The sequence below is a fragment of the Euprymna scolopes genome, chromosome 46 (genome assembly GCF_053919585.1).
Source record: "Euprymna scolopes isolate OS-2025 chromosome 46, ASM5391958v1, whole genome shotgun sequence".
Classification (NCBI taxonomy): domain Eukaryota; kingdom Metazoa; phylum Mollusca; class Cephalopoda; order Sepiida; family Sepiolidae; genus Euprymna; species Euprymna scolopes.
This window is the reverse complement of record NC_136527.1, coordinates 57,309,943-57,332,677: the sequence shown is the minus strand read 5'-3', so window position 1 is coordinate 57,332,677 and position 22,735 is coordinate 57,309,943.

Sequence of the window (22,735 nt, the reverse complement as noted above, 5' to 3'; positions counted from 1 at the left end):
TAACTCTTAGTGGAAATGCATTATTTTGTTTAAAAATATACTTTTAATAAAGTAATGGTTTTCAGTAGTAAATAAAAAAAGGGAAGAATTTGTGTTTGCTTTATATATATATATATATATATATATATATATATATATATATATATATATATATATATATATATATATATATATATATATACATCGTAATTTGTAACATAAATAAATAAAATAATTTTTACAGGAGCATTACAAAAAAGCCCCTAAATCCGTATTAATGAATTCGATATAACTTGAAGAAAAAGGAATTTCTCGAATTACCGATATTACCATTGAATTGAGCATTGTTTATTTCATATTTGCACGTAAAAAATTATAAGAGCAAAAATATTTCTACTATTTTTTTTTAAATTACAGATTGCGCATAATTTTATATGCAAGATTTTAATAATTTCTTGCTTGCAAGAATGTGAAATTTTCGGTGTAACAAACGTTTTATATAATCTCGAACAATAATTTAAAAAAATATTTAAAAACAGGATCATACAAAATAATTAAATTAAAAAATGATAAAAATTGATACAAACGTTCAGAATAGGAATGTACGGATGCACGTCTGGAGAGAAAAAAAGAAATCTGACATCCCTTTGCGTTTTGGGCGAACGGTAGAATTACTGGATTGTTTAGTTATTTTTTGCACAAGCAAGGTGTTTGTTTTGCTTTGTTTTGTTTTTTTTTTGTTTTGTTTTTTTTTAAATTTAATTGAATATTTTAGGACTTTACTAATTATCTTTGAAATAGACCCAGAAAAATAATATTTATCTTTTAAAGGATTTTTACAATGAATTTATTTAACTTCAAAATTTAGCTGAATTGGTTAGCTCACCATGAAAACATTTTTCATAACTTTTTTTTCACGTGTATAAATATTTTTTTTTCCTTTAGGAAATTTACTTTAGTCTTTAATCTTTCAAATACAATCAAAAAGTAATCAGAAACCTACAAAAAAATGAATCCTTCATTTTTACCCATATATATATATATATATATATATATATATATATATATATATATATATATATATATATATATATATATATATATATATAGAGAGAGAGAGAGAGAGAGAGAGAGATGTTGTTTGTTTTGGTTTTCGCGATATGTTTTGAATGAATTCAATTATTTACGAAAGTGCATTTTTGTATATGCGAGTCGGGAATAATTTTCCCTTTAACTAATTTGGTACCCCGACATGGGGAGCGGTGTATATCTTTTAAAAATAATATATATATATATATATATATATATATATATATATATATATATATATATATATATTAATTATCTTTTAAAAATAATATATATTATCTTTTAAAAATAATATATATATATATATATGTGTGTGTGTGTGTGTGTGTGTGTGTGTGTGTGTGTGTGTGTGTGTGTGTGTGTGGCTTAATGTAAAAGGAAAAGAGAAAGTTCAATTCCACAAAAGCTTATACAATAGGACAACAAGAGTATGAAATGAAGACACAAAACTATATAATGGTAGATATAAAATGGATCATTTATTGAATAATGGAATACAGGCAAAATTTGGGGGATATAAGGTGTAATAGTATGAACCATTACCTCCCCTAAAAGCACTCTTCAGTAAAGAAGTCTCGGATATACCTTCACCTCCGTTTGACACGGAACTGGAGCTCAATAAAAAATGGAGACCGTACTCCGCTTCTCATAAATGAATCTCATGTTCTGGTATTCTTTTACATAATGTTTCAGAAGGGCCTCTTTATGCCAGGGCATTTCGAAGCCTAATGCTTCTCAATAACGCTTCCCCCAACATTCTATAATTTCTCTTAATCTTTTTCATCCCTAAGCTTAGACTAGAAGCCGCATTCTCCCCATGCTACCTAGCACCTTATCTACTCTTCTGATGAGAAGCATTAGGCTTCAAAATGCCCTGGCATAAAGAGTCCCTTTTATCCCCCAAATTTTGCCTGTATTCCATTATTGAATAAACGATCCATTATATATCTACCAATATATAGTTTTGTGTCTTCATTTCATACTCTTGTTGTCCTATATATATATATATATATATATATATATATATATATATATATATATATATATATATGTTCTCCTATATATATATATATATATATATATATATATATATATATATATATATATATATATATATATGCAGTCTTGCAGTTGATCTCGGCAAAGTAGAAAATAAGTTCAATTCTACTTTTATTAAAGTCATAATCCATAAAATAAAAAAATATTTAATTAATATTTTACAAAAAATATTTAAAAAAACTTGTTTAAATATTTCTATTTTTTTTATTGCGCACAGCAAAGTTTCGGCACAGGATCATTAAATCAAAGAGAGATAACCAGTATAAACATAGAAAAAAAATACGGACAATTTTGCAAGATATAATTTGGGACGCTGAAATAATCAGTAGAACTACGAAAGAATGTTAAAAAAAAGATGATTACACGATTACTGTAGCCGAGTTCCGGAAATTGCTGAAGCAGTTTACGAAAAGGAAACAAGTTAGTTAAGTTAATCAACAAACTTGAAATATAACAATGTCAAGTAACAAAATAAACTTATTAATTAACACAAAACAAAAGTAAAAAACCTGTTACAATGAAACAATGTTAATTAATCCACAAAAAATAAACTTCTTAATTAATCAAGAAGTTGGTGTCCAATTAGCCAAAGAAAAACGCTTCCCTTAGTTTTGTCATATAACATCTTAAATTTAATTTTAATCCCATTTAACCCTATTCATCCACCATAAAATTATCCACTATCATATGTCTGTTGTTCCATTTAGTTAAATTTATCTCATCAATTATAATCTTAATTTCTGTCCTGAATATAATTCAATTCTCCATCTCCTCATTCACTAATACTATTAAGTGCCCCGCCTCCATATACACTCCCCTTATATATATATATATATATATATATATATATATATATATATATATATATATATATATATATATGTCAGATCATGTCATATGCTACTGGTACCATGAAACCCAGTACTACATGCCTCATGGTCGGGTAACTGGCGACAAAACTGGTTCCCCCCAACAGACTTGTTTCGTGAGGAGGGTTGCTAGTCTCCCTGAATAATTAAGAACAAGACTTTCCAAAGGGTGAATGAACCCTTTTTCAGGGTCAACAGCCAACTAGCACCGTGTGTGTTTGTGTGTATGTATGTATGTGTGTGTTGAGATGGAGAGGGCTCCTGGTAGCCGTGGTGAAGGTAAACTTTCTAGAAGTAAATCTGATTTAAAAAAACATAAAGTGGGAGACCAGTACCCGCATTAAGCTGGTCTGCAGTTTAACTTGTTGCTGGCGATCTTGCTCTTGCTTGTTGCTGGATCTCAACATTTTGAACCGAAAGAGAGACTTAGCTGTCGTACAAAGCTAAGACTCTGTAACATCATCTATGTATAGATACTCCCTCAGACATTTGTCTATTAAAATAGTCATGTGACGATGGAAAAGTTGTGATGCGTGGAGACTTGAAATGCTGGAAGCATGTAATAATTGATCTCAGTGACCGTCTTCAGTGTCATGCCTGCTTGAGCGTGTGAATTCACCAGTAGGACAAAAAAAAACATTTTTGGGCTCATGAATTTAAGTGTCTGAGGGAGTGGCACTCGTCTGACAAGACGTTGCAAATCATCATATATATATATATGTTTACAAGGTAGTCACCACTTATCAAGGCCTAGAAACCACTCAGGGATAAGGGTTATTGCGTGTACAGTAATCAATGGGATAGAATGGTAGTAATCGTTAGTTTTGGAGATTTGATAAAGTGTCTTACTTAAGGGGGCAGTTCATCAGGAATTTGTTTATGTTGGACTTGAAGACATCCAAGTTGTAGTCAGGTGGGAAACAGGCAAACAGAAGATAGTTACACAGGCGTGCACTTCTAAGAAAGAAGCTTTGTTCATGGAATCTTTGTTTTGGTTTTACCACAGCTAAAGAGTGGGGGAAAGTTTTACAGTGGTCGCTTGCCATGGAAGTAACGATAAAACAAAGGCTCGCAACATCTCTCCTGAGAGAGAGAGAGAGAGAGAGAGAGAGAGAGAGAGAGAGAGAGAGAGAGAGAGAGAGAGAGAGGTTGCAGGGAAGAGAAGAGGGCATCCCCCACTAAGCCATGAAGCCTATTTTGTACTCTGTCAAGGCAGGATAGGTTGTTTTTAGTTGCTCCTGTCCAGATGTGGCAGCAGTACTCCATCCTTGGACGTACTTGGCTTTTGTATAGATAGAGACTTGCATCAGCAGTGGGATATCTTCTGGAGCCGTAGAAGGATCCTGCCATTTTTCCAGTGACCTTTGGCAACTGACTTGATATACGTGTTCTATTCCAGGTCCGGAGTAAAGGTCAAGCCCAGAAGCTTATCAAAAAATGGGACTTCCCCTAGACGAGAGCCATCCATTTCAATTGATGCCAGATGGGGATCAGAGCCTTGATGACGTAAAGATAAGAGCTTGGTTTTAGATTCATTAAAAGCAACCAGCACCCCTCCCACTGTACCACGAGCTCAACATCAGAGGAGATAGAATCAACGAGAACTTTGTCATTTACGGCTTTAGATGTGTTGCCATAGATGGTTATGTCATCAGCATACATGTCAACGCACGATTTAAGTATGTGTTTTGGGAGATCATTGATGTAGATCAGGAAGAGATTTGGGCCTAGGATGGACCCCTGAGGGAATCCAGCTTTAATACTCAGGGCCTCTTATTTCTGCCCATCAACCTGCTCATTATATATATATATATATATATATATATATATATATATATATATATATATATATATATATATATATATATATATATATATATATATTTGCTGACGTTGTTATATCTGTGCACATATACATATGCATATGTCTGTTATGTATATATGCACATGTATATAGATTTGTTTGTATATCTTTATGTTTATGGCTGTATACGTTGTATAAGTACATATATGTATATGTATATGTATATGTATATGTATATATGTGCTTATATTTTTTCATATGTATTTGGTTAAATATGTATATGTTCTCTAGTAATTGTGTGCCTATATTATAATATGTTAACTTGTAACACTAGTATATTTGACCCTAAAATCGAATACCTCAACCTAAAATAGTAATTTAGGTATTTACCTCTCATTGCACTACCCTCGACCCTCAATTCATTTTTATAATATATATAATAAAATTTACCTGGATTATTATGATTTTTAACTCTTACCCATATAATCCTCAAACTTACATATTCCTCTTCCATCCGTTCAATCCCATATAGACTCTCAAAATATTCAATTAACATCTAATTAGGAATATAGTTTAACCCCATTTTAATAAATTTTTAAATTAATCATTTTATTTATTTTATACTTTCTTTAATAATTTTTTAAATTAATCATTTTATTTATTTTATACTTTCTTTTCATACTTTATACGTCGTATTTATATTCAAATAAATTATTTTCATTTATATTTCACGTGTTTATTTATGTATTGATTTATTTCATTATTTGCTGCTTTCTTTAGTTACTTATTCATCTATCGACTTTTTTATTTATTTATGTATCTATTGATGTATTTGATTGTTTTGAGCAATTATTTATTTATTTAATTCATATTTTATTCATTTTTTATTTATATTTTATTATTAATCTATCATTTTAGTCTCATTGTTATCTGTTATTGTATTAACAAGTTTTCAATAGAATTAATTAATTTTGTAAAATGACCGTTTTCATCTTGCTGTAGATAATGTCGTATGGTCTTTACTTCCGGTTTTTGCATAATTCTTTGAAGAGTGGATATCTTTGGGCCTTATCGTCTTAATTGCTGTCAGGTTACAACGCAGGCCCTAACAACATAATTTTGTTAAATTGGCAATTCTTATTTGAGTAGATCGAAATATGAATTGAATAAGATTATAAAAATAATAATAATTAGAAAATCGAAACAAATAATTGTATTAAGAGAAACATGTCTAATTAAAAAAATAACTAGGATTCAAGATGTTGGTTGGGTGTTTTTTTGGAGAGTGGATGTCTTTGCATGTTACCATCTTAGTTGCTGTCAGATTGTAGTGGGTCCCTAGAGTACACAACACAATTGTGTGAAATTGGCAATTCTCATATGCGTAGATCGAAATATAGATTCAATCAGATTATAAAAATAGTAATTAGAAAATCTAAACAAGTAATTGTATTAAGAGAAGAAACATTTCTAACTAGAAAATTAACTAAGATTAAAGATAGGAATTCATCTATAGCATTATTATATTTTAATGGAATTTGTCTTTTCGTTTCAATTAAATGTCTTTATTCTGTTAGATCTCTACGGACACATGTTTACTCATGTATGACTAAGCGTACATAGATTAAAGACTGGACTTCAATTGTTTGTCTTTTTATTCCAATTAAATGTATTTATTTTTATATCTTATCCTCTTTCACACGACGGGTCAATGAGACACGTGACATGGAGAGGGATTTAAAGATTGAAAGTGGAAAAGCATGTTAGGCTGCAAAACATTCATGGGAAGTCCCGTCCACATTCTCTGCTAGAAGTTTCTCAGGGTATTAGCAATAATTATAATAAGCGATTGATAAAGGTCAAAGTCAATTATGTTTCGTTTCATTAAGCTATTATCCCAGGCATTATCTACTTATTTTGAATCGTACATTTTATATTACTTATTGCGTGAAGTCTTTTGATAGAACTAAGAAAGCTGTTTGCAGCTGGATTAATTTGACATTTTTAAAAGCTTAATTTTTGAAAGCTTAATTCTGAATGTGAATTGACCTTGTGTTTAACTGATGCCGTAGAATGTATATAAACAAATCATACTTTTGTGGTAGTATTGCAGTGTAGTATGTGTTCTGTCCTTTTTGAAAGCTAGGTTTATACTGTATATTAGTAATAAACGATGAATCACATTCACCCATATAATTATTACCAATGTGTTAGTCAGGGTGATTAAATTTTATTTGGTGTTCAATCCCATATAGACCCCCAAAATATTCAATTAACCATCTAATTAGAAATATAGTTTTACCCCATTTTAAGAAATTTTTTAATTAATCATTTTATTTATTTTACTTATTTTATTTTTTTTCATACTTTATACTTCATATTTATATTCAAATAAATTATTTTCAATTATATTTCACGTCTTGATTTATTTCATTATTTACTGCTTTATTTACTTATGTAGTTCATTATTTACTGCTTTATTTACTTATGTAGTTCATTATTTACTGCTTTATTTAGTTACTTATTCATCTATCGGCTTTTTTATTTATTTATTTATGTGCCTATTGATTTATTGATTTATTTGATTATTTCAAGCATTTCATTTATGTCTTGTAATGGACCAGGATATAATACCCTAGCTCGCCACAAGAAAATAATGAAACGAATGGAATTGAAGGAAACAAAGGCTCAATTGATGGATAAGATAAACGTTGTTTATTTACTGTTGAAATAATGAACGTTTTAGTTATAACATGTGTTCATGTCCGCGCGTGTGTAACCAATGTTTGTTGCGGGACTGGTGTTGTAGCAAAAAAAGGAAATGTGTGTTCATCTCAAGTTCGGGTCACTATTGTTTGTTCGTGTGTGGGAATTAAAGTGAGTGTTGTAGTGGAAATGAGAATCCAGCGTGTAGACGAAGAAAAGGATATGAGAGTTGACATCAGTTAGTAGTCAGCTATGTGATGGTGTTCTCATGGACCAGTAGTAGATAGAGAGAGAGAAAGAGTGGGAATGTGTACATACAGTCTGTTAGCTCGTGCCCCATACATAGTAGTAAGTGGGCGTGAGGTACACATGTGCGCGAGCCGAAACGGCGGCGGCTAGCGCGCCGACCAGCTACCTAGGAGGCTAGTCTCGAAAAGGAAGTAGCCGGTTGTTGCTCTTTGTTTTATACTTGTTTCCGGTGGTCATTTGCACATGAGTATATTTCCTTAGAGAGCGGAAGTGACGTCGTCCATCTGTGCGTTCGTGTGCGCATGTGTGAGTACATATGTGTGCGTTAGTGCGTGTATATATATACACGTGAATGTGAGTGTATGTATGCGAACGTGAATAAATGTATGTGTGTGTGGACATGAGCGCGTATGTTTGTGTGCGCGTATGTATATGACATAGCTTGAAATGTGAATGTGTGTTTCTGTGTGAGACTTGAAACAGGCTCGTACAGAAATAGGATGTATCGTAATCTCTCCTGATAAGCCGTATCTTTTAAACTACTCTTAATTTCATCCTAATGCCGCTACTCCCACACCAACTTCCAATTTCCTTCTGACATGCATTAAATTGTCACCCCCCTCTCTTTCTCATTTTCTACCTCTATCTGTCTCTGCCACCGAAAATATATTTTTTATTTCATATTTTTGTTTTATTATTTTTTTACTTTCTATATTTTATACTCCATATCTTGATAAACGGCTTAATCACATTAAACACCTGTGTTTACACGAATTACAAATTAATTTGAATTGGCATGTAGCAGCCAACACTCGCTATAATCACAGGCAGGAGCTACTTCTCACGACTCGAGATTTGAAATCCAGTTTCTTCCTGGCTTGTCCAATCACGGCTCTCTATCACATGACAGACTATATAAACTGCGAAATCTGAAACTCTTGACTCTCTTTCGTTCTGACCCTGCCGGGCAGCAAACTTTTGTATGAACGTGAGTACTACAAGCTAACAATGGCTCTTTTCACCCCCCCCCATTTGTTTCCATGTGTGGTACCCAAAAGAACTGTCTTTAACATACACAGACACACGCACACCCACGACACGACAACATGTGAACACACTGAATATCTTGCTCCTTTCTTTCTCCTGTAACCGGCTTCCTTCATCCCGGCGACTACTAACTATAAACTCGTGTGGACTGAGCTGTTTTTTTCCTCAACAAGCCGGCAATATATTAATTCTATCTTTACACAAGAACACTTCAACTTAATAACCCGTTTCCCTCATCTACTAACGCAAATGACAAAGTTTGTTTATTAATAAAGAATGAAAACCTCATTTCGTTGTCTCATCTCTATATGCTGGCCATTTATTTAACTGCTTCTCTCTTTCTTTCGTTTCTATTTCTCTCCTGTTTGTTTTTCTCTCCTCTTTCTTTTCACTTCTCTTTCTCTTCTTCATCTGTCCTTTAATGCTTTGTAATTTAACGCTGTCCTTTTCCAGCTTTGTTATCTCTTTTTTCAATTTTACAGTTGGCCGCTGATGTTTGGATTTGAATCTGTATTTTGTACTTTTTATTTTTATCTCTGTTATAATAAATATTCAATCTGCCAAATCCAATTAAACTATCATATCGTTAATTCGAGCCTGGTAGTGGAAACATGCAGACAAAAAACAGTAATAAAACATATTTTGCTCTACAGTAGTATTGAGCTCTTTTTCAGGTTTATTTAAAATTCACTCATTATATATATATTATCATAATATTATTTTAAATTTACTCATTATATATATTATCATAATATTATTTTAAATTTACTCATTATATATATATTATCATAAGATATATACATTATTTTTTCTTTTTGCCCTCCCTCGTCAAGCGTTACTCATTATATATATATATATATATATATATATATATATATATATATATATATATATATATATATATTATTTTCTTTCCTTTCCCTCTTTTTCTATTTAATAATAAACGTGCTTGTAAATAAAAATATTTTCATTACGCACAATATATATATATATATATATATATATATATATATATATATATATATATATATGATCATTGCAACGTCTTGAGAGACGAGTGCCCCGCCCTCAGACACTTAAAGTCCATGAGCTCAAAAATTACTATTGTTAGTCCTACCTGCTAATTCACACACTCAAGTAGACATGACACAGAAGACGGTCATTGGTATATATATATATATATATATATATATATATATATATATACACACATACATATATACACATATATCTATACACATATATACATACACAATACATAATACACATACATACATATACATACACACATGCATACGTACATACATATACAAACACACATATACATAATACAAATATGTACACATATATGCACAAATACGCGTACATACATTCAACTACATATGCATATTCATATAGATGCATTTATACACATACATAACATATGCATATATACACATATACATATACACACAAACATATATATACATATATACAAGCACACATAAACATATAAACACACACATATATATATACATCCATAAAGACATATAAATATATATACATACACATGTACATATATAAACGTATATACACATAGACATACATACATACACACAGAGATACATATAATGATGGCAGATCAATTATTACATGCTTCCAGCATTTCAAGCCTACATGCATCACAACTTTTCCATTGCCTCAGGACTATTTTATAGACAAATACCAAAGATGATGTTCTAGAGTTTTAGCTTTGTACGACAGTTAAATCTCTCTCGGTTCAAAATGTTTAGATCCAGCAACAAGCAAGAGCAAGATAACCAGCAACAAGTTAGATGCAGACCAGCTTAATGCGGGTACTGGTCTCCCGCTCAACGTTGCCATCATCATTATCTACAGATTTCTTGTGCCATTAAAAAAATCTCTCTGATTTAAAACATATATATACACATATATATACATATATAAAAGCACATATATACACATATATATGCACATATATACATATATGTATATGCACATATATACACATATATATACATATATATATATATGCACATGTATACACATATATTATATATACATATATGCACACATATACATATATATGTATATGCATACATATATATATATACATATATACACACAAACACACACACATATACATATATACACAAATACAAACACACACACATATACACACAGACACACACACATATATACAAAAAAACACACACACACATATATATATATATATTGCATTAAAATTGTTAGTAAATGAGACACAATATGTACAAAGTGAAACATTTTATAAAGAAAAAATTCCTTTAAAATGAGACATTTGTATACTCTTTTATACACCAAACATGGCGTATTGCTACTTGGACGTAAAAAGGACTACACATTGAGATCCTATGTAACGTGCGATTGCGGAGAGCTTAACAGTGAGATACCTGTTCACATTACATTTAAACTTCTGCACGTCAGTACACCCAGGGAATCAGGAAACATGGGAGAAAGTTAAAAGGTCGAGTGAAAAACTATTACAGTAAAAGGATTATCGGCACTTAGAAGCTTCACCAGTGAAGGGGTGAGATTTTTCTGCTTTTCACATTATTCGGTAGTTTTTACGTCGAGAGTTAACAACTGCTATTTAATCAGATCACCATCAATTGAAAAAGTTACAAAACAGGCACAGAGATGAAATATTCCGGCGATGTGACAGGGGTTGAAGCATGCCCGATAGTGCAGAACCTATTAGATTTGAGACTCATTTTTAGCTCATGTCTAATAGGTAAAGACTAGTGGTAGATTTATCAGCTTAGATGTGACAACAATACTCTGCATGGGCGAAGTGTGGCTTTCTAAAGATATAGGATATGTGGGAATGTGTGGCCGAAAAGTTTGAAAAATGGGTTGTTAGGTAATATATTTTTTATGCCAATCGTTTTGAGAAGTTTTTATAATTGTTAAAGGAAAAAGGCTTAGTCTTAGTAGCATTAGATGTTTTTTTATTCATTTGCGGTCCCATTCCTCTACAATATAAGCGTAGTTTTCTAATGCCTCTGCTATTACTTTGAATATGTGTACATTCGTTTTTCCCTCATGTCTATTATAGTGAAATTACAAAACTGATGGAAATCTTCTGGAAATATCATATGACTACATCAAATAAAAATACTATTTTTCAACCTTGAAAAGATTTTTTTTAAATTAAGAATTGCTTTAATTAAAAATATTCTTCACTAATACGCAAGAGGTCAAGTTGAAAATGATCTTTTCTTACAAATTAAAACAATAAGAATGAAGTAAATAAAATATTTATTTCTGTATAAAATTCTATTAATTTTCTATATTTTTATATGTATGCATATGTATATATTTTTATATGTATGCATATGTATATATTTAGATATTTGTTTTCATTTTACAAACAAACAACGAAGCTATAGGTAAAACTTTTTCTTGATCAGTGTAATAAAGCACGTGAGAAAATCAGCAGCAGCTGTAAGATAGCTGGCTTACGAATATATATTGCATTAAAACTTAATAGCTACCGGTTTTGTAAGAACTGCTAAGAGTCCCACCAGTTTATGTGCGTAATTGAAACAGATTATCTCTTTTCGGGAAATCAGGTTAGGTGACAATTTTTTGTGAAGCTGGATTTTTCTTATATAAATTTAAGTTGTGTTTAATATTACTGGTGTCGTAAAAAATCTGATCTTTGTTCTGTATTATTATTTTATGTTGCCACCGAGTTATTACTTTGTTTTAAATGAGCATACTTGTGTTTTGAACGTATATAAACATATGGGGGTGTTGTCAAGCGTTTAAACAATTTTGTAATCTTGCTTTAGATAATGTTGTATTTCTTTACTTTACTTCCGGGTATTGCATCATTCTTTTGGAGTGGATGTTTGCGTCTAATCGTCTCAATTACCGTCAGGTTGTAGGGAGTGCCGAGAGTACAACCCAGACTATGAAAACATAATTGTATGAAATTGGCAATTCTCATATGCATCGATCGAAATACGATACATAGATTAAAGACCAAAAGTGCAGTTGCTGTCACATAGCTTTCTACCGGTTGTGCAAAAACGAACGAAGCTCTTCATCTTATCCTCGTTCATGCTGTTTATGAAATATGTGATTCGGAAAGAGGGATTTGAAGAGACAAAACACGGAAGAGCATGCTAATCTGAAAAACATGCATATGAAGGAAGCCCCATCCTCAATTCACGGTGGACGTTTTACAGAGTATTAGATTAATAATAATAAGTGATTGGTGAAGGTCAAAGTCGTTTCATGAATTCATTATCCCAGGCATTATTTACTTATTTAGAATCACACATTTTATATTATTTTTGCATGAAGTATGACGAGGGTACAAAGAAGGTTGTTTGCAGCTGAATTTGACATTTCTAAGAGGTTAATTCTAAATATGGATTGACCTTCTGTCTAACTTAAGCCATAGAAAGCATAGGAACAAATCAGAATTTCGTGGTATTATTTCAATGAAGTGTTTGTTCTGTCCTAGAAGGATCTGCTCGCAGGTAAAACCTCTGAATGTGTGATTTTTCTATTGCAGCATTTATTCAATTTTCGGAAAGATAGATTTCAATTATAAAATATGCAACTGTGTGAGGCATGTGAACAAATGTAGATTATGAAATAGAATTAAATTGTTGAATGTTGTTTGTGCAAAAGGTTTTATCTATATATTAGCTATATATCATGATGAATCACATTTCACCACAAAATTAAGACCAATATGTTTCTTAAATATATTAATTTCTTTTTGTGTGTATGGATAAGCGTGCTATATTTGAGGATTTCAAAACAAACAACTTAGCATAGTACTTTTGTATACTTTGTAGTGGTGATTAATTCCTTTCGTCATTTTTAAATACAAGTTAGTTCTCACAAGAATTTATTAACTCAAAATATTCATAACTCTCGACGATTGTTTCAAACTAGAAAAACAACACTCTTAATCTTATATATTTAGAACATACGCCTGTAACAATTTTTTTTAATCGTAAGAATTTTGGTGAGGGTTACAGTCGTACAACTTATAATAACCTGTTGTTTACCAGAAATATACTGCAGGTGGTGTGATTAAAAGTTTCCCTAGATAAACATATGAGAAATGTGTCACATGATATGGCAAGGAAGTATCTCATGTATTTGAGGATAGAAAAGAGTTTCCAATCTGAATCTAGAAAGAATCTTGCCAAATTACGTGAATACATGGAAAAAAATAAAAAAATGCAGAATAAAATATTTAATCAAAAGTTAAATTAATAAAAGAATCAATTCGAACATTTTATTAACTTTATTTCACGTTTTCGCTCCTCCAATAAAAAGAAAGAATATATATTGCTGGTGACTTGGATGCGTACGTTTACATGATTTAGACATGAGGAAAGTGTGTAAGTAGCTCAGTAGAAGTACATAAGAAATATCAGTGGAAATTATGACATTAGGTTTTCACAAATCTTGTAGGGAGGGTGCGTTGAATTTTTTGGATGTTGTCGATCTAAGGGCTTCCAACGCATTAACTGGGCTTTGGTCTCTGAATCATTCTTTTGAAAACTTTTGACTCACATTCTTAGCATATCTCCAAATTCATTCTAGAGCAATCGACACATGTCATAATCACGTCGCACACCAGTTCTCATTATATAAGTTAAGCAACGTTGAGTCTGGTCACTAACAGAGCAGTGACTATTTAGGAATAGCAGATCCTATGTGTAAAATGACGCTACCATCTCCCTGCAAGATTTGTGAAAACTTTATGTCATAATTTCCTTTGACAGGGATATACATACAACAGGAGACTGTTTGTAAATTTCATATCACGAAACTTTGAGAATAAAAACTTTGTTTATTTAAAGAAAATTATTCAAAGGATCATATTATTTTGTTTCGTTAGAGAAAAGCCACATACATTACAAAAATATAGCATTTCGTTTTTCTTATTTTACTTTGTCATAAAAATCAAAATATACTTGGCTAGCATGTGTGCATGCTTCAAAAAGGTCAGTCTTGTAACAAAAACAGAAAAAAGACAAACAGTTCTCCAATGGGTTTAATGTTAGATGGTCACTTAAGCGACGTAGACTGTCACATTCTTATGCAAATGATAAAGGTGAATAACGAGTTAGAACAAGGTTTGCTATGTGTGTAGTTGCGTGTAAGTCAACTTGAAATACTGTCGTGTTTTGAATTTGGATGTTTTGACAAGAGAGTTTTGAGTTTGTCAGTCGGAAGTTTTCACAACAGAATGTCGAATTGACCTGATAAATTGTTAGCTAAACCATATACTTTAGTTAGTTTGAAGAGGTCCTCTTGGAACTTACACGTGATTTTATTACTATATGAATTCATATCCAAGGGCAAATTTATAGACAGTTATTATCCCTGTTATTGCTTCATTGCAAAAGTTTAGCGTTCTAAGCATTGTGTTAAAAATATTTCTAAGGATTTGTCATGAGGCTAGCTTGTAGATTTCATATAGTTTTTTTCTTTTGTTTCAATTTTCTTCAAAGTTCTCAGAAATCAAGGGGCTCCCTACCTACAATAAATCTTTCTTTTTATTCAAAGAACCACAGAATGTTGTTTGTATCTTAATGTAATATATTTTAATCGAGAAATTAATTCTCATACATTTCAACCGATAAACTATTTCACCAAATATATTTGTCAGTTTTTTAAATTCTTTTGTCTAATTCAGTTGCTCTTATAATTACTGAAATAGAAATTTTACAAAAATTCCAGCTATTTTTCTATCTTCTTAAAAGCAGTGTTAATAAAGCTTTCATTGTGAGCAGTCATTATAATTCTATCCTGATCATAGTGAAGAAATCCTCTTTAAAGCCAGTCTATAAAGCCTTCCTTACTTATATAATAATAATTCAAGAAAAAACTTAGCACACTATTGTTTGACACATTTTCCAATGTTTGAAATACAATGTGTGGAGTATTTTTAACTACTATATTGATTTCTGTAGCTGTCCTGTTAAGTCTAGCATCATTAGGAAGGCTCTGTATGTATTTTCATATACCTCAACAAATTTCAATCCTATGCAAAAGAACCACATACTTAACAAGAATATGGTTTCTCTCTCTTTTTTTTTCTCCTGCATGTGTTTTCATATAACTCAACAAATGTAATTTGTATGCAAAAGAAGAACCACATACTTTACAGGAATGTGGTTTGTCTTCCGTATGTGCCTTCATATGACTCAACAAATGCGATCTCTGTGCAAAGGAAGAACCACATACTTCACAAGAATGTGGTTTATCTCCAGTATGTGTTTTCATATGATTCAACAAATTTGACTTCCATGCAAAAGAAGAACCACATACTTCACAAGAATGTGGTTTCTCGCTTTTTTTTTCATTTTTCTTAAATTTTTTCTTCTAGGGGATGGGACATCCAACCAGATGTCTGACATTTACCCCTATTTTAGTGAGTCCAACCAAGAGATCTTTTCAGGATTCTAGCCGTCCCTTTCAGTGCAATCGTTTGTATTTCACTTGCACTTGGTTCACCGGGTATGCTTGCTATGTACTTTTTAAAGATCTTTTTCATAAGCCCAGTTGCCCCTATGATGACTGGTATAATTGAAACGTCTTTTAATTTCCAATTTCGTTTCATATCATACATAAGTCCTTGATACTTTGTAATCTTTTCCCTCTCAACTCTGTTAAGCCCTGTATCATTGGGTACACTGACCTCTATTACGGTCGCTTTTTTGTTTGCTCTGTCCCAAATCACTATATCTGGTTTAACAGCTGCATTTTCAAGATATGTAGCAGTAGGGATTATGTAGTCATAGTGAATAGTGTAGTTGTCATTCCCAACTGTTCGTTCGGGTATATGTTCCCAGGAGTTTTTACTACACTGAATGTTGAGTTTCTTACATATCTTTCAGTGAAGGTATTTGCAAACTCCGTTATGGCGATCTGTATAATAACCGTCTCCAAGTAGGACTTTGCATCCAGAAATCAGGTGGCCCACACTCTCAACCTCAGTGCTACAGAACCTGCATTTATTATTGTTGCTTAGACCACACATCTTTTTGAAGGCGTTTTTCATGAGGCCCTGGTCTTGTGCAGCCAATATCATCAACCTCTCTTGGTCGTAATGGAGGGATCCTCTTTTGAGCCAGTCCAGGGAACCATCCCTATCAATATATTCTTGGGACAGTTCAGTCGGTAGGTATTTTGCCCGTTTATGGTTGGTCCATTCTTCTGTTTTAACACTATGGAACTGGCTAGTGTATTTTTTCCGACTTTTCTGGGCTATGTCAGTGGCAGGCTTGTTTGGGTTCTCAGTATCATTTGTAAGGCAATCTTTTCCGAAATGAGTGGCAAGTTGTGTTTTAGATGTTGTGCTACTTGCTCGATTCTGATAATGGTCTTTAATTTTCATAAGCTTGGGGTTACAGGAACTTATTATGTACTGACCTATGCTGACGATTGTGGCTCTGTGTTGATGATTGACTTCCGAGAGCCCCATACCTCCTTCTCGCCTGGGTAGGTACAAACGAGGCATGCACTGATTTCGATAAATAACTCGGTACAAGGTTAGCATTTTCCTTGTCTTTGTGTCAAGCCAATTTATGTCTTTCTGAGGCCAGTCAATAATGCCAAAACTATATGTTAGTACTGGCATGGCAAGTTGGTTAATTGCCGTCATTTTGTTCTTGTTTGTGATTTCAGTTTTGCAGATTTTTCTTACCCGGCGTAAATATTCTTGGCTTAGTTTCTCTCTCATCTTTGAATGCTGGATGGACTCATTTTCATCAATGCCGAGGTATTTGTATTTTTCCTGTTCATCCAGTTCTCTGATTACACTATTTTCATCGTTATACCACAATCAGCCGGTCACTGAGGTGTGACCGACAGACGTGTTACAGTAAATGTCTTAAAGCGGTCTCATGAAGACATGAAGATGGGCCAGTCATCAGGGTCTGAATAGCAAGAAGAAAATCATACCTGAGATGTTGGATCTGGGTGTGGTTCCTTTCTTTTCTCAAGATGATCTCTTCACGCTGGTGGCGTTCTGGTGGGAATCTTCATCTCTTTGTCCTCAGGGCCGCCTTTCGACTTAAGACATTTATGAAGGCATTCATGGCAGACACAAGAAAAATGACACGCGACACAATTGTAATATACATAAGGTATGACTAACTATTTTATTTTACATTAGAAATACAATATATATTACAAAAAACAATTTACAATTCATTTTTACGATTAAAAATGGATAATAGGCTTTTCGAAGCTAACTAAACTACCCTAACTAGTGTTGAGGGAGGGGGTGCCCCCCTTATTTACGGAGAGACAAAATATGCGTCCTCACATCATGGTGGTCGTGCAGGAAAGAGACAGAAAGATAGCAAGGGAATTATGGGAAGGGGTTTCTTTGTATCTCTACGCTCATGGACAATTTACCACCCGTCCATGCTGCAGAGTGTGTTAGAAACAGTGGCACAAGGAAATAGTGCCACATCCCTCCCTATGCAATCCGAAATTTATGAGTATTCATAAATTTCAGAAGTCCCTAATTTTCCGTGAATGGTGCGTCAACCGGCCGTCAGCAATCAATGTCCCCATGCTGTACGTTCCATTAGGAACTCAGTAAAGCAAGTTTTCCACCAGGCTCCTGGTAGACTGGTATACTGCTTCAAATACCACAGAGGGTAATCATCCTCGCCCTCCACCGAGGCAATGACATCACGATTTCAGTTACTGGATTTACACTTTGTTAAGCAACCAGTATAATATTTTTTAACAAAGCCGGATTTTACGTGAGTTCATCACGCCGACCTATACGTATTTGACTAAGCCGGATTCTACGTGAGTTTATCACGCCGACCTATACGTATTTGACTAAGCCGGATTCTACGTGAGTTTATCACGCCGACCTATACGTATTTGACTAAGCCGGATTCTACGTGAGTTTATCACGCCGACCTATACATATTTCACTAAGCCGGATTCTACGTGAGTTTATCACGCCGACCTATACGTTTTTTAATTTAGTCTGCATAACATTATTTTCGTAACTGGATTTACGCTCCCTTCAGCAACCAGTATAATGTATTTTAACCAAGTCGGAGTTACGTGACCTCATCACGCCGACCTATATGTATTCCAAGTTATTACTTCAGTTACTGGACTTACGCTCTCTTCAGCAACCAGTATAATGTATTTTAGATAAGTCGGGGTTACGTGACCTCATCACGCCGACCTATATGGATTTAGTAAAACCTTGGTCTTCAGAGGTTCTAATCCAATTAATTCTGTTAGAGCAAGGAGTCTGCCGCCGAGCGACCAATAAAAACTATCCACCACGGAATATTTATTAATTATATAAAGAATTAATTAAGAAGGGCACTCAGCCTTCATGAGTTAGAATACTCAATTAGGGGGAAAAAAATTCCAAAAATAAACAATTCAGAAACCTGGTATACATTAAATCAATGAAATAGGGTGTTAACAATTTTTTTTCTTAAAAAGAAAACATTTTTAAAAAATCATTTCAGAGCACCTCGGTCACAATTAGAATTTGTTTACACAATGCAAACGCATTTCAGTTATTACATTCATAATTAACTTTTTCCCAAATTTCAGGGTACATTTAAAAAGTATGTGTATTTTTTCAAAACTTGATTTACAAAAGATCATTAAAATTTAATTCCAAAATTTAAAAATTATTTCAAGTATTTTGGTTCATCGTTAAAATCAATTTATGTTAGTTAACTTCTTTCCAAAGTAATTCATTTATTATTATAAAAACCAATCTTCTCAAAAGGTCATAAACTTCGAATAGACCCATTTTTCGTAATACAATTCAAAAATTATTCCAAACATTTGGTTCATTATTAAAATTAATCTTCCGAAAAGATCATAGACAATTCATTTTGAATCAATTCACCCTTCACAATGAGATTCAGAAACATCCCAAATTTTCATTTCGTAATTATTTTTAAAATTCAATGTACATTTAAAGTTATTTAATTGATTCTTAAAAATCATTTCTTCTTATAGGTCATTATGAAGGTCATTTCGAATTCAGAAACATTTCACGTTAATTAACTTTATTTTCCAAAGTAATTATTTTATCATTTAAAAGCAATTCTTTTCCTAAACTCACTCACAAGGATTATTTCGAATTAATAAACTCCCGCCACACCTGAGAGTCACATTAGTTAACGACCAGTTCTGTATAGTTAACAGCTCGAAAAAATTAAAGTTTCAATTAAAGAGAGATCTTTCTAGACTGAGGAAATCTTTTTTTTTCTTAAGAATTAATTCAATTTTACGTATATACTCCTCAGTCAATATTTCAGTGACCCCTATCATACGGTCCAATTTCAAATAAACCTTCAATTAAAGAATTCGCTCGAATAATTCTTCCTTGAAAATAATCTAGAATTCAGGAAAATTTCTTTCGTTAGTCAAATAATATTTCCTTAGAAATTATAAAAAAATTCAGAGAATATTCGAAATGTAATAGCATAATTTTTCTTTAAAAAAAAAACTATGAAACTTTCAGAGAACTCTTAAAAAATTAACGTAATCATGTAACAGTTGGCTTTTCCAAACACTCGAAGATTTCAAAAAGTACTTCAAGTTCTATTTGAATAATTGTCTCACTTTTTATTTTTAATAAAAAAAAACAATTGAAGACATCATTTAATGTAATTTAAAGAAGCATAAATAATTTTGTTCTTTACACTTGGTAGAAAATTTGTTAAAAAACTCCAAGTTAATTCGTTATTATATGCCCTCCTGCAATCAGCCATGGGGGTTTAGCTATACAATCATTAAAACGAAAGAGTAGAGAAAGAGAATGAGGGGAAAAAGAAGGGGATAGAGACAGAGCGATGCCATTACGCATCCTACCACCCTCATAACACTATTACGTAATCTCACAAAAAAACTCTTCGATTTTAAAAGTCACTCTCTCGCCCCCAAAAAAGCTTGCAGAGGGTGAAAGAATGATAGACAACACGAGAGGTGGAGAAAGAGAGGAAGAGAAACAGAGGCAGGTCGCATTGTTCCACCACCCATCCCTCAACACCCTCACAAACACCATGACGAGGTCATCTTCGCTTATCTTTCCTATGTGCGGCCATTGTTTCAAACAAATGAGTGACAGGTAGACATTAAACATTTCTACGAGTTTAAAACAAATAACTAAATAGAAAAACAATGACACAGTGCCGAAACAAAGTTCCACTTTCTCAAATCCAAACTGAAAAATCATTAAAATTCTACAAAGTTCTTACATTTGCAAAGTCAAAAGCAATTTTTTTTTAAAGTACTATATCTTTATAAACCTGAAATAAAGATCAGATAAAAAATGTTAGGTATCCTTTATTTTCTTTCCTTTTTTTTTCTTTTTTTAAATTTATTTTTCGAGCTTCGTGTTTGAAGGATTTTTTTTCTTTTTCTTTCATGTAATAACAAGATGCATAGATATACACACATATAGATATATATCTTGAGAGAGACAGAAAGAGAGAAAGCGTGAGAGAGAAGGAGATATTGCATATTCTAGAGACACTTTTTTCTCATCTCTGTTTTTTTTTTTTTGTGTGTGGGACACATTTCTTACTTTTTTTTCGAAGGGTTACTTTCAATACTCTTTTTTTTTTAAATCGATCTTTTGCAAACTGTTTTTTTTTTTTGTAGGTGCAAGACAATTTTTTGTTCAGGTTCTGAATTTTCTTTTTTGAGTGCGTTTTTTTTTTTTTTGTGCGCGTGTGTACTGGTCTGCCATTTTTTTTAAATTTTGCCAGAAATAATAGTTTTTTCCATTTTTAAAGACCGTGGACCATTTTTTTTTTATTCGATTCGTCTAGTGGTCGTTATTTTTGGTTGTGCCGTGGGTTTAAGGGTCGAAATTATTTCCATGCTGGGAAACAATATGTCTTGGTCATAGTGCATCATTTATACTGCGACACAGATGCGACGAGATCCGTCTGGTAATTAACCAGGGTAAATCCTGCGTCTTAAGGCAACATTTATAGCACTATCCGCCGGCCACTGAACGTGTGACCGACAGACGTGTTACAGTAAATGTCTTAAAGCGGTCTCATGAAGACATGAAGATGGGCCAGTCATCAGGGTCTGAATAGCAAGAAGAAAATCATACCTGAGATGTTGGATCTGGGTGTGGCTCCTTTCTTTTCTCAAGATGATCTCTTCACGCTGGTGGCGTTCTGGTGGGAATCTTCATCTCTTTGTCCTCAGGGCCGCCTTTCGACTTAAGGCATTTATGAAGGCATTCATGGCAGACACAAGAAAAATGACACGCGACACAATTGTAATATACATAAGGTATGACTAACTATTTTATTTTACATTAGAAATACAATATATATTACAAAAACAATTTACAATTCATTTTTACGATTAAAAATGGATAATAGGCTTTTCGAAGCTAACTAAACTACCCTAACTAGTGTTGAGGGAGGGGGTGCCCCCCTCATTTACGGAGAGACAAAATATGCGTCCTCACATCATGGTGGTCGTGCAGGAAAGAGACAGAAAGATAGCAAGGGAATTATGGGAAGAGGTTTCTTTGTATCTCTACGCTCATGGACAATTTACCACCCGTCCATGCTGCAGAGTGTGTTAGAAACAGTGGCACAAGGAAATAGTGCCACATCGTGCTGTATATTTTCAGTAGATATCTTCTTGCCAGCTTTCAGAGTACACATAGCACACTTATCCAGTCCGAGCTTCATTTTGATGTCATTAGAAAAAGTGTGGACAATTTTCAGTAGATTATCTAAATCCTTATCCGAGCTACCATAAAGCTTAAGATCATCCATGAAAAATAAATGGTTTATTAACTTGGAGGATTCTCTTTGGCGGCTGTAGCTAAGATTATAAGCACCTTGGTAGTTCTTTAGAAGCTTACTTAGAG